Source organism: Pipistrellus kuhlii, unplaced genomic scaffold (assembly GCF_014108245.1).
Source record: "Pipistrellus kuhlii isolate mPipKuh1 unplaced genomic scaffold, mPipKuh1.p scaffold_m20_p_40, whole genome shotgun sequence".
NCBI classification, from domain to species: domain Eukaryota; kingdom Metazoa; phylum Chordata; class Mammalia; order Chiroptera; family Vespertilionidae; genus Pipistrellus; species Pipistrellus kuhlii.
This window is the reverse complement of record NW_023425541.1, coordinates 2,521,466-2,533,199: the sequence shown is the minus strand read 5'-3', so window position 1 is coordinate 2,533,199 and position 11,734 is coordinate 2,521,466.

Sequence of the window (11,734 nt, the reverse complement as noted above, 5' to 3'; positions counted from 1 at the left end):
GTTAAGTAGTACTGACAGCTGACTTCCCCCTTTTCTTCACCCCAGCCCCTAAATAACCTTCTGCCATGTTTTTAGTTCTTTAGTCACAATCTTTTGTTAGAGATTCCAGGCCACACTTTATGTCATTTTCATTGGCATGTTCAAAATACCCATTCAGAATAGAAACTTTTCTAATAAGACATATGATGAAGTTCCCTCATAATGAAAGTCCCAATTTTTCCTTAAAAGAATGCTGGGAAGCTTAAGTATATATTTCCAGTCCCCTTCCCCTCTAGAGTGATTTTGTTGGTCTGAGGTGGAGCCTGGAAATCTGAAAATTTTAAGTAAGGTAAATAAGTCTTCAAATAAGGGAAACAGTTCTAAATACAGTAGTAGTGCTGTATCTCTATGAGGAAGTTCTGGATCTTCCTGTAAATCCATCCCAGCTCTGCTATGGTACATCTTCTAGAGTAGGGGTGTCGAACTCAATCAGAGAAGGGGCCAAAATCTAAAATTCAGCCTAAATCGCGGGCCGAATGGTTTACTGAACAGTCATAAACTGTCATTGTGATGGAAACGCAGCGGAGTGCAGTGATGACAGCGCGGTGCGGGCCACATTGCAAGGCCTGGCGGGACGGATTTGGCCCGCGGGCCTTGTGTTTGACACATGTGCTCTAGAGGCTTGGTGCCATTGTTAGGTAGCAACATCCTTGTGTGCAGAGCTGGAGGCAGAACTCATTTAGCAGTCTGTATTTCATGGAAATTCCCTTTTACTCTGTTCCTACTGCTCTGCTGCCCCCCAGTGGCCATATGAGAAAGAAACCTACTTGCACAAAGGCATATTGGCTGAATCTACTGAATGTTGAGATCCAAGACTATCCCTATTGTTAACAACTCATCTAAGAGGTGTAAACTGTAAAAAGTCCCAGCCAGGTACCATGGGCCTAGGAGGCAAAACTCCTCCTGCCCTAAATTGGTTCTCACTCTGTGGTGCTTGGAATGGTTCAGTGTTGGTAGGAGTACCAGATGCAATTGCATTGTGGAAGTATAGGTATAGCATGGAGAAAGTGCAAGCAGTAACAGGCCTCTGAGGCAAAAGGACCAGTTTATTGAGGGTGTAGATAACAAAACTGGAGAATGAAGTGTATTGGCCTTTGAGGTATCCCAGCTGCTGTAGAACTGCATCCCCTATAGTGATGCTGTTCTTAGTGATCAGTGAAGGTAAAGTGAGATTCCTGAGCCCTGCAAGAACTTTCCACCCATAACTGAGATGCAGGCAAGGAAGAAATGCTAGCACTTCTAGGTGCTTTGTTTTACCTCGAAGTCCCATAATTAGACGAGAGCTTAGTAAGTGGCTTAGTATTTAACCATAAACCTGAGGGTGGAGGGTAAGGACTGGTACTGGGATGCCCAAATGCAATAAATTCATCAAATTAGGCAAACAGCTTAAGCCCGTGGTTGGCAAACTGTGGCTCACGAGCCACATATGGTTCTTTGGCCCCTTAAGTGTGGCTCTTCCACATTAAAAATTAGGCTCTCAAAAGAAATTTCAATCGTACTGTGGATATTTGGCTCTGTTGACTAATGAGTTTGCTGACCACTGGCTTAAGCTATCAACAGGAACAATGACTTTTGATGCCTGATGCGTCAGAGGGCTCCGGTTAGATTTCAACCACTGAAGTGTGTTAAGGAAAGTAATAGAGAGGTGGCTGGGGTCAAAACTCCAACTCTCAGGAGCAGCTTCTAGAAGACAAGAGGAATTCTGATTTTACGATCCCTTTCACGAAAAGGCAAACCAGGGAACTACTTTGGACTGAGTTAGTCCCTTGTCTCTTCAATATTAGGGAGAGAAATTGGCCTGGCCATCAACTCAGCAAGGGAAGTTTGCCTTCTCTGCTTGTAACTCTATCCGAGAAAAAAGGCTGGAATAAAGGACACTCTTCTTCCTTCAATGGAGATGAATTACTTCTGGAAGGAAGGTCAGAAGCAATGCACATGAATATCTCTGTGTGAGTGTGTGAGAGAGAGGTGGTGATGGAGGGAGAGAGAATGGTGATGGACAAAAGGAAAAAGACATGATTCTGGACTTTTTCACTGCATAATGGGGACATGAACCATACCCTCACCCCATGATAGCACAAGCCAATGTTATCTGAAAGAGTAAGCAGTGGTGGGTGGCTAGAGCCAAGAGTGTCAGGGAATTATAAAGAGTAGTTATTTTTTACATTATAACTGGTTTCAATAAACATTATATTGAAGTCTGGATTTTTCTTCCCCTTTTCTGTAGAGACTTGTCTGGACAAATGAGAAATTATGTAAGGGACCAGGTAGTGATAAGACCCTTTCTGTCCAGATTTAGTGGATAGAAATAGATCCTTCTTAAGTATAATGATGCCTCTCTAGGAATAGGAACCCTAGAAGCCTTGAATCCATAATCTTCCTGACCCTGGAAACTGGTAACTTCTCCCAAGTAAATAGAGCTTAGTAGACTCTCCCCACAGAGATGAATCTCTAGGTATTCCAGAAAAAGTTGTAGTTACACCTTACCTTTTGTTTGGATCAATCTTAACTACCAACATGATGGCTACATTATCACCTTTCTTCCTGAACATCTTCTACCCATTTATCTGTCTCTGAAAGAATTGATGTATACAAGAGAATGTGTTGTAGAGTGTTGAAACAGTAGCGGTTTAGAGAGAATAAAGTATCTGTCCTTCCTCTCACCTTTTCCCACCAAACTCCCTATTGCATACCTCAATCCCTTTTTCAAATAAAACAGCATAACACCCCCCTTGTGATGTCATAGACAACCCTTGCAAATATTGAATTATAATGTAGCTAGGAATTAGGTTGCAAAAGTGGTGCTGGTCAGCTATATCCCATAGATGCAGTTGAACCTGCATAAAACAAAGGTGGAGAAAGATAGACAAGAAACTAGCCCTTTAAAGGGTAGGACTTAAAGGCAAAATAAAAAGAGTCAAGGAATCTCGGTCCCTTAATACTGGCTACTATGGCCACAAACCAAGTGACCTACCATTCTAGGACAGATCCAATGTTAATACTGTTTTGATTAAGGAAAACCCTGTAGAGCAGCAGATTAAGACTTCAAGGCCTCTTGGATTTTGTCTGTGTTACTGTTGAAGTTTAAATAAGGACAGAGAACAAGAAACAGAACAGGGCTGCTTCATGCTTTCCCCTTTATCCATAAATAATCTGGGGTAATGAGAAATTATGTAAGGGACCAAGTAGTGATAAGACTACCCCATTGTGACCCATATGCCCAAGTGATTGAGGTATAGGGTTAATGATATGAGGGTGAACATTCACTATTTAGTCCTCCAAGTACATTATCTTAGAAAGTCAATCCAATGGTTGCCTGTAAATAGAGATACTTTGTACTCCTCTCCCCCAATACCAGACAGCCTTAGAACTATAGTGGAGAATGGCCCTTGAAAAGGTTGTCCTGCTCAACTTCTCAACACTTACAATAGATCACTTTGAGCAGAATGCCTGGGTGAAAGGGCCAAGAAAGGGGGCAAAAATGTACCTCATGATGCCTTGGTGGAGGGCTCACTTGACCAGTGCAGTTGAAGCTTAATCATTGAAGCAAGTGGTGATTGATGTCTTCCCCACTGTGAGATAGAGGAGTAAGCCATTTGTCACCATGGGCGAACCAGAGCAGCTTCTACCCAATTCCATACTGTCACACCTCCTTATCCCCCAAGCCCAACACAAACCTCCATCACTCTGCTCTCCCAGGAACAGGAGTTTGGCTTTACGCAGAGACCTGTACTGGGGTCTCTCCTAGGTTTCCAGGCGGAAGACTCTCAGAGCTCTCAGTCCAACTGCTATTCAAAACATCAGTGGACATGCATAGCACTGTCCACTGGCAGGCAGCTCTAGCTGTTCCTTTCTCTGTGGCAATGGGTGATCACGGTGGGAGTAGGGATGGGGGCGGTGGGGGCGAGGATAGACAGTATCTGAGGGAAAGTTGAAGGACTCACCAAGGGAACAGTGTGCCAGAAGGAAGTCAGGGGATCATTTAGGGGGAAAACACCTGCTATATGGTAATATAATCACTAATGGGGAAGGGAGTGCTCCTTCTGGTAGTTCCATTACCCTCCCGGAGGAGGAAATATCAAAGAGAATGCCAGCCATGTCTGGACAAGCTGATTTATTAGAGCATTACAATGAGGCTCACACACAAGCGCCAGAGCCAGCTGCTCAGCTCCCCTTGTCCCCCTCCATGGACAAAGCCTTCTGACTCTCCTTGATGCAGCCACTGCTGAGGCTCCTGCCAGGTAAACTCCTGGATGACTATGTACTCAGAGCGTGCAGAAGCAGCAAAGGGGACTGGAGGGTTAGGAACAAGGTTCTGGGCATCCTCTACATTCCCTCTTCCTAATCCCAGAGAAGTAATCCCTTTCCTGTCTCCTGGCTCAGATCCTTGGCCGCCTCTGGGTAGCCCCCCTGCACTCCCAGATCAACCATGTGAGATTGTTTCCCTTCACTCACCCCTTCCTTAACCACTAAAACACAAATGTTGCTTGAGTACCGAAAGGGAAATTAGAATGGAGGGATGGATGGAGGAAAGGGATCGAAGAATGAAAGAGGGAAGTAAAGGCAAGAGGGCAGGCTAGAATGGAAGAGAAGGGGGGGGATCCCTAGAGGAGCAGGGGTGGTGAGTGAGGGGTGCAGGAAGGGAAAGGAGAGTGGCTGAAAAGCATTGAACTATTACAGGAAGCTAAACCATAAGTCTTCACTATAAATGTATTGAAAGCAACATTCCTAGGAGTTTTTTTTTTACATTTCCACTGTCAAAAAATGGAGGATGGCAGTGGGAAAAGGAGGATGGGACTCCCAGGCTTCTCATTTCCTTACCTAGTGGCCTCTGGGGCAAGCCAGGAGAGGGAGGAAAAATGAAGCTGAAGCTAATTAGGAGCTCTTTGGTTTCTGAAGAAATGTCTTCCCCCTTTTTATTTATTTATTTTTTTCTTTTTAAAAATTTATCTTGCCCTAGCCAGTTTGGCTCAGTGGATAGAACGTTGGCCTGTGAACTGAAAGGTCCCAGGTTCAATTCTGGTCAAAGGCACATGCCTGGGTTGTGGGCTCCATCCCTTATGGGAGACTTGCAGGAGGCAACCGATCCATGATTCTCTCTCATCATGGATGTTTCTATCTCTCTCTTCCTCTTCCTTCCTCTCTGAAATAAATTTAAAAAATTATTTTAAAAAGTTATCTTTATTGTTGAAAGTGTGACAGATGTCCCTTTTTTCCCCCCATTTACCTCTTCCGCCCCCAATCCCTCCCCATTCTGTGTCCATGAGCTATGCATATAAGTTTCCCCTTCCTTTTTAACCTTCTCCCTCTCACACAACACACACACACACACACACACACACACACACACACACACACTACCTCCCCTGAAAACCTAGACACTTAACCTGCCTATTGTTGTCTCCACCCAAACTGCTAGTCCCCATCCATGAGATCAGAACTGTTTGGTCCCCAACAGGAAGACCCACCATTCCTGTGAGTCCCACCTGGTCACTCACCATGAGATGGCTTTGGATGCATCAGGATCAGGGGCAGCTCCACACCAACATCATTTAAGAATTCCAAGGCAAAATAACAGATTTCCCTCCAAATCCACTGTTGAGCCTCTCTCCCTCAGTTTTCCTGTCCTGGGATGGCCTCAGACTCCCTCATTACTCTTTTGGTCTCCTTATCTTCTCATCCTCCTCTCTTGTCCTGGTCCTCCACTCTCTTATGTGGCTGTCAGGTTGCATAGGATGCTAAGGGTAGAATGACGCCATAAAATTAGCAGCTGGAAATGGAAAAAGGTAATCTATTTTTACTGGGGGATGAGGGAATCCTAAAACCAAGTTAGCCCCAGAACGGTTTTTGTTTTTTTTTTGAAGGAAAGGTGGTTTTCTTACTGAGCTCACAGGGAACCTGATCTGGGAGAATGGTAAGGGAACAGCTTGATTGGCTCAGTCAAACTGGGAGGAAAACAGAAGTTTTAGGAAAAGACCTATGGATTCAGGAACAGGTGCAGGGGGGTAGGAAAAGAAGTTAACCTGAAATCTTGATTTTTTTTTTTTTATGATCTTGCTTGGTGGAGTTGTTGATAGAAACATTGACAGAGATGGGTTGGCCATGATAGTGAATATGAAGTTGAAAGAGAGAGGTCCATCATAAGGTTGGAGGGAGAATGCCAACATCAAGACCTAAAATTCCTGTTTCCTTAGCACTGTTGCAACCCGGCTTCCATCCCTGTCTACCCAAGTAGTAAATCAGTGAAGGAAGGGTTTCAGAGGGACTGTGGTGTAGAGGGCAAGAAGTGGGGTCACAAACCTCTCTCTCCATCCAGGCCTGAAGTTGTAGGGGCTGAGCTGACAGAAGAAAGTTGCAGATGGTTTGAGTTCAGGGACCATGGCCTGGTTCCAGGGGTGCAAACTGTATTTTCCAACTCACCAGCTTCAGAGTCTGAGTAGAGACCAAAGGATTAGGCAGAGCCTTTCCTTTGTGACCCACAGATGTTTCCCATGACAATCCTATACCCCAGTCCTTGCTTGGACAGTGGATCTGGGTGAAGGCATGCCTCAGAAAACTCCTTTATGTCCTTGATGTGGGCATCTAGACCAGTGGTTGGCAGACTGTGGCTCTTTGGCCCCTTGAGTATGGCTCTTCCACAAAATACCACATGTGGGCGCGCACATACAGTGCGATTGTAACTTCATGGCCCATGCCCAGAAGTCTGTTTTCGGCTCTCAAAAGAAATTTCAATCATTGTATTGTTTATATTTGGCTCTGTTGACTAATGAGTTTGCCGACTACTGATCTAGACCATCGGTCAGCAAAATATTGCTCACTGGCCAAATCTGGCCTGCTACCTGTTTTCTATCGCCCAGAAGCTAAGAATGATTATTATGTTTCTCAATGTTTGAAAAAAAATAAAAGAACAATAATATTTCATGACATGTGAGGATTATATAAAATTCAAATTTAGTATCCGTAAATAAAGTTGTATTGGAACACAGTCATGCTCATTCATTTTTGTGCTATCACACTACAGTGGAACAGTTGAGTAGTTGCAAGAGAAAATAAATGGTTCGCAAAGGCTAGCTGTTTTTTGGCCCTTTACATGAAAGTTTGCTGACCCTTGCCTTGTTTAGAGCAAAGCAGAGAATTCAGAGGGGAATCAGAACCAGGAGATACATATGAAAATACCCATTGTCTCAATGTTTGTCATAGCATAAAATTGGAAATAATTTAAATATCTGCCAATGGGTAATACAGTTGTGCTATATTTATATAATGGAATACTAAACTGAGATTCAAATAAATGAACTAGAACTTCATGTGTTAATATGGTTAAATATTAAAAAAATGAGTAAAACAAGCTAGCTGCAGAATGATGTGCTTATAAAAGTTTATGTTTATAAAATTTAAAGACATATATCAATATAATAATACCAAGGTTGCTCAAAGATATATAAATATAAAATAGGAATGTAGAAACATCATGGGAATGCCGTATTTTTCGGACCATAAGACGCACCGGACCATAAGACGCACCAGTTTTTAGAGAAGGGAAATGAAGAAAAACAGATTCTGAAACAAATAGTGTCCTAAAATAGTTTATGTGCATTAAAACCTAACATCACAGTCATCAACACATGTAATCAAACCTGTAAAGTAAACAGCAGCATTTAGAACCATTTTAGAGCCGGGCAAGCACACAGAGACCACACAGAGCCGGGCAAGTAAAAAAACTTTTTTTTTAAAGTATATGTGTAGGCTATATTTGGACCATAAGACGCAGGGACTTTTTCCCCCGACTTCTGGGGGGAAAAAAGTGCGTCTTATGATCCGAAAAATACGGTAATAAACAAATTTGGGCTAGTGGACGGAAGTGGGGTGGGGTGAGGAGAGAAGGAAGAGGGAGGGAGGAAGGGAATGGGATCAGGGAACTACACATGGGAGACTTCAGTTGTTTCTGTAATTGTGTTTATGTGTGTGTGTGTGTGTGTGTAAAAGTCTTATTTTATTTCTCTATAAGACTAAATTAGCTCTTTTTAATTTATTAATTTATTATTTTTATTATTGACAGTATTAGAGATGACCCCCATTTCTCCCTCCATTGGCCCACCTCTGCCCTACCCATGCCCCATCCTAGGCCTTTACCACACTATTGTCTGTGTACAGGGCTATGTATATATGTATACAAGTTCTTTGGTTAATCTCTTCCAGTCCCCCCAACCTCTCCCCCTCTGAGATCTGTCAGTCTGTTCCATGAATCAATACCTTTGGACATACTTTGTTCATCAGTTTATTTTGTTCATTAGATTCCACATATAAGTGAGATGATATGGCACTTATCTTTCTCTGACTGGCTTATTTTCCTTAGCATAATACTCTCCAGGTCCCTCCATGCTCTGCAAAGCTAGTTGGTATTTGTTACAGAATTCTCTAGGGTCAGAATACCTGGGCTTGAATATGACTTATAGAAATCCCTCTAGTTATCTAAGCCTATTATTTCACCTGTCAATAACGGGACTGCATTAGGAATTCTACATATGTTTTTAAGACATCACAGCATTCCTCTGAAATAGTATCCCCACTTTACAGGCAGAGAAAATGAGCTCACAGTAGTTAAGTGATGGCCCAGGATTTCAAGCCAGGCCTGTCTGACTCCAAAACCCAGACTTATACATGCCCAACCTTAACGCATAAGACAGTTGTGAGGAGTTGATGTATAGAAAATTATAAAGTAATTATAGATGGGGATGATGATGATGATGATGATGGGAATATTGGCAGAAATGGAACAGTTAGAGGTGAACTCATACTTTGCAGTTGTTACCTAAGATTAGTGGCAAATAGAAAGCGGCTAGAATGTACTAATGGAGTGTGGGATGAGGTACAGAGGGATAACTGTCCAACAACATTCCAAATCACCAGCGTCACAGAGTCTGAGGAACATAGTGACACAGATTGAGGAAAGGAAGGCTGTAGAACAGAGGTGGGCAATCTTAATTCTATCAGGAACCCTGAGCCACAGAAAATTACTGATAGCCCCACACTAGTATAGAGCAACTTAATTCAGTATTTTTGAGAGAAACAAAATATGGAACAGCCAGATTATCTGCTTTTAAAATGAAGAACAAAGAAAATGAACCTACATTCAAAATACACAGCAAAGACTGAAAGTAGTGATAATGGTTGTGCTTATAAGAACTGGGGCAATGGGAAGCCTCACACATTGCGAGAGGAAGAGTTAATTGGTAAACCACTTCGGAGGGCAATTTGACAAAAGAAAGCTTAATACACGTAGAATGCCCTTTGACCATTCGTTCCTTTTCTAGGCATTTAGTCTAAAGAAATAATGGGGGTGGGGGGAGATGGCAACTGGTAGGAAGGTAGGGAGGTAGGGTGTGTGAGATAGTGAGCGAGTGATAGAGCTGTGTGTGGACCTGAGTGGGTGTGTGTGTGAGTGAAAAAGGGACAATTAGACTCTGCAGGTCCTCCAAGGGGCTGCCAATCTGGGCAGCCTTAGATGGCAAAGCCCCACTGCTGCTGCAGACACTCCGGGGAGAACACTGGCGGCACAGAGACCACGCCATCTTGAAGAACAGAACTGCTTGAGAATAGGATCCTAGCCTTGCCACCACCCAATTTGGTCTCAGAAGCAAGCCGGGACCCTACAGCCACTCTGGTAGAAGACCTAAGACCACAGCTGCAGACACCAAGGCTCCAGGCACCCCGGCTGCAGATTTCTGTGAGTCACAAAGCCAATCCCCTTCACCACCGCCCCACTGTGGCAGAGGATAGGAACTCCCGGATAGGAACGGCAGCACAATAGGGTTTTCTGTGCACACACACAGCAGTGACAGCTCTATCTGACTTTAAGCCTTGGTTTCTGACATGGGAAGTTTGTTTCCCATGAGCAGAGTCTGTGCCAAGGCAAGGAGGCTGCTGAATTTGACCCTAAGTGCGAATCTTTGGACAGATTGTTTGCTGTGACCAGAACCCACGCCCACGCAGGGCAGGGAGACAGCGCTGAATTTGAGCCTGAATGCACAGAATAGGGGAATTTGTCTCCCACAACTAGGCTCCATACCCAGGTAGGAAGGCTGTGCTGAATTTGAGCATAGGTGCCCAACTTTGGGGAGGTTGTTTGCTGCGACCAGATCCTGCACCCATGTGGGGAGACATCACTGAATTTGAGCCTGGGGGTGCAAACCCAGAGAGTTTGTTTCCCACGACCAAACCCTGCACCCTAGAAGAGACGCTGCACTGAATTTGAACCTGGACATGTGAACCCAGAGAGTTTGTTTCCCTCACCCAGGCTCCATGGCCAGGCAGGGAGGATGTGCTGAATTTGAGCTGTGGTACACAACCTTGGGGGAGTTGTTTTCCATGACCAAATCCCGCACCCACGTGGGGAGACAGCGCTGAATTTGAGCCTGGGGGTGCGAACCTGGGGAGTTTGTTTCCCAAGATCAGACCCTGCACCCAAGCAGGGAGGCTGCACTGAATTTGAACCTGAATGTGAGAACTCGGGGAGGTTGATCCCCAAGACCAGACCCCATGCACACACTTTTAAGATTCTTACTTTGTTGTTGGTGTTTGCCAATTTAACTATAATGTGCCTTGGCATCGATCTTTTGAGGTTCATTTTGCTTGGGACTCTGCGAGCTTCTTGGATTTGTGTGGGTTTTTTCTTCCCTTTATTAGGAAAGTTTTCTGTCATTATTTCTTCAAACAGGTTATTTATTCCTTGCTCAGTTTCCTCTCCTTCTGGAATCCCTATTTTTCAAATGTTGTTTTGTTTCTTGTTGTCCCAAAGTCCCCTTAGGCTCTCCACCTGCTTTTTAATTTAATTTAATTTAATTTAATTTAATTTAATTTAATTTAATTTTTTTGAGAAGCTGCTCTACTTGGGTATTTTTTTTTCCCATCTTGTCTTCTAGCTCACTGATGTGGTCTTCTGCTTCTTCTAGTCTACTCTTGATGCTTTCTATTGAGTTCTTTACAGTAGCGATGTCATTTTTCATTCCTTCTTGGTTCTTCTTCATTTCCTCTTGGTTCTTACTCATGTTGTCAAATTTGTCTTCCATTCTTTTTAGCCACCTTATGACAATTTCTCTGAATTCTTGCTCTTATAGGTTGCTTGCCTCTAATTTGTTTACTTCCTTTTCTGGTGATACCTGCTTTTCTTTCAAATGTGGGCTATTTCTTTGTCTTCCCATTGTCTCTCTCCTCAAGATGTCTGGTATGTAGTTCTCTCTCTCCTGTGTTGATTTAAAGGCACAAAATACAATACAACCAGGTACAACACACAAGGCACTGAACAGAAATGTATTCACAATATTAATAACCTCCAATAAAAGTGACCACTGGAGAAAGCCAAATTAGAAGATAAGAGAGAAAGAAGAAGAAAAAGAAAAGAAAAAAAAAAGGAGTGTCAAAATGAAATTGGGAAATGGAAAAAAGAAAAATAAGAGAGACAAGAACGAGACTAAGAGAGAAAGGGGGAACAAACTATATATCAATATATGGAGAGACAATTCCAATAGAACAACCACCAATCCCAGCAAATGCCAGCAACAAGTACATGGAGATTAATACAAACTACAACACCAACTAATATCAAGCGAGGCAAGGGAAAACAGAAGTAAAAAACAAAGAAAAACAGAGCAAATAAAAAAATATCAAACACAAAAAAGAATAAGCAAAACAATCT